We start from the raw sequence: 2,450 nt of genomic DNA on the forward strand, positions 1-2,450 counted from the left end.
TCAACCCTAAATTAGCAAGAATCACCTTTGGATCCACAAGCAGTTCTAGAAAGGGTTGTAGATGAAAATATCAATAGGAAATAACCAAGATAAGGACAGAGTTTCCTAAGAATCATACTTAGAAGATGCAAAGGGGCATCTGGAGTTAATTTGATCAACAATTGAGATTTTGACAGCACTGCAGATTTTTATGTGTTATGTATTTTTGTATATTTGTTTAGAAATCTTTCTAAGTTCTTTTTTTAAAATTAATTTTTATTGGAGTATAGTTGATTTACAATGTTGTGTTAGTTTCTGCTGTACAGCAAAGTGAGTCAGTTATACATATACATATATTCACTCTTTTTTTAGATTCTTTTCTCATATAAGCCATTACAGAGTATTGAGTTCCCTGTGCTATGCAGTAGGTTCTTAACAGTTATCTATTTTACATATAGTAGTGTGTATATGTCAATCCCAATCTCCCAATTTATCCCTCCCCCACTTCCCCCTTGGTAACCATATGTTTATTTTCTACATCTGTGACTCTATTTCTGTTTTGTAAATAGGTTCATTTGTACCATATTTTTACATTCCACATAGGATATTTGTCTTTCTCTGTCTGACTTACTTCACTCAGTATGACAATCTCTAGGTGCATCCATGTTGCTGCAAATGGCACTATTTCGTTCTTTTTTGTGGCTGAGTAGTATTCCATTGTATATATGTACCACATCTTCTTTATCCATTCATCTGTCGATGGACATTTAGGTTGCTTCCATGCCCTGGCTATTGTAAATAGTGCTGCAATGAACGCTGGGGTACATGTATCTTTCCGAATTGTGGTTTTCTCTGGATACATGTCCAGGAGTGGGATTGCTGGATCATACGGTAGCTCTATTTTTAGTTTTTTAAGGAACTTCTTTACCTTTTTGGCACCAGGGACCAGTTTTGTGGAAGACAATTTTTCCACGGACGGGGGGCGATGGTTCAGGTGGTAATGCAAGCGATGGGGAGCGGCAGATGAAGCTTCGCTCGCTCTCTCGCCCGTGGCTCACCTCCTGCTGTGTGGCCCAGGTCCTAACAGGCCTCGGACCCGGTACCGGTCTGCAGCCCGGGGGGTGGGGACCCCTGCTCTATACTGTTCTCCATAGTGGCTGCACCAACTTACATCCCCACCAACAGTGTAGGAGGGTTCCCTTTTCTCCACACCCTCTCCAGGATTTGTTGTTTGAAGATTTTTTGATGATGGCCACTCTGACCGGTGTAAGGTGATACCTCATTGTAGTTTTGATTTGCATTTCTCTAATAATTAGTGATGTTGAGCATCTTTTCATGTGCCTCCTGGCCATCTGTATGTCTTCCTTGGAGAAATGTCTATTTAGACCTTCCCCCCATTTTTGGATTGGGTTGTTTTCTAAGATCTATTTAAAACCATCCCTATTGTGCCATGCCAAGCACAGCCCAGTCAAGGTCAAACCCCAGAAAGCACTGGTGGTACCCGCTTCCCAGTTGCCTTCTAGAATTAGATCTCTGGATGTAGAAAGATGTCCATGGGACACTGAGATTTTAAAAAGTAGTGTCCTACCTTTTCCACAGCATAGCACAGAAGAGATGGAGAAGAATGGCTGTCTAATCCCCTGGTCCCTGTTAATACAGACCCTAGTCAATGTGGCAAACAGAGAGGGAAACACAGACTGATTTTCTTGCAAGAAGATGTTGGGGGGACACAATGATAGAAAAGTTGAGTAAGTTTTTAAAAATCAGCTCTTTTGCCTCATTCCCCAGATGTTAGTTCGTTTGTCTCTTGGTCTTAGGCTGTTGGTAGTGGTGAATGTTTTATTCTTTTTCTCTGTCTTCATGAGTCTTTAAACAAGAAGTTATGGGTGTGACAGCCAGTTGCCATTTTGAACTGGAAATTCAGAATGCTCTTTTAGCAATAGCACACTGATTTCATTTGGAAGTATGGGTTTGTAATAGATCCTTTGGTGCTGGAACGATCTAGGCAAAAACATAGTGCAATTTATCTTTTGATGGTATCGAGTGAATCATGAGACAGAAGTATGGAAAAGGCAAAAATCCACAGTGTCTAGCAAGACAACATGAATTTTCTTACCCTAATTGAAAATATGAAAAAATGTTTTCACGGGTACTAGATGGGCTTGGGGTGTTTGTGTGTGTGTTTGCAGCGTGAGGATGGCAGAGAGTATGGAGCAAATAAAGCGCTTCTATAGGCTTGGAATAGTCTGGCTTCAAGAGAACATTCAGGGAACAACCTTTCCCCATCGGCTCTATCATGCAGCATAAGTCTGTTAAAATAATTCCTGCACTGAACTCTTTCATGCATCGCTGACCGGGCCTCCTACTTTCCTGTCCTTTCCTCACACAAGGTGAGCCGAATGATAACAGCCCAGATGAGGCTATGGTCACGGCTTACTTCATGAGACTCCACACGGAAGATGGTTTAATTG

The sequence above is a fragment of the Eubalaena glacialis genome, chromosome 19, assembly GCF_028564815.1.
Source record: "Eubalaena glacialis isolate mEubGla1 chromosome 19, mEubGla1.1.hap2.+ XY, whole genome shotgun sequence".
Taxonomy (NCBI): domain Eukaryota; kingdom Metazoa; phylum Chordata; class Mammalia; order Artiodactyla; family Balaenidae; genus Eubalaena; species Eubalaena glacialis.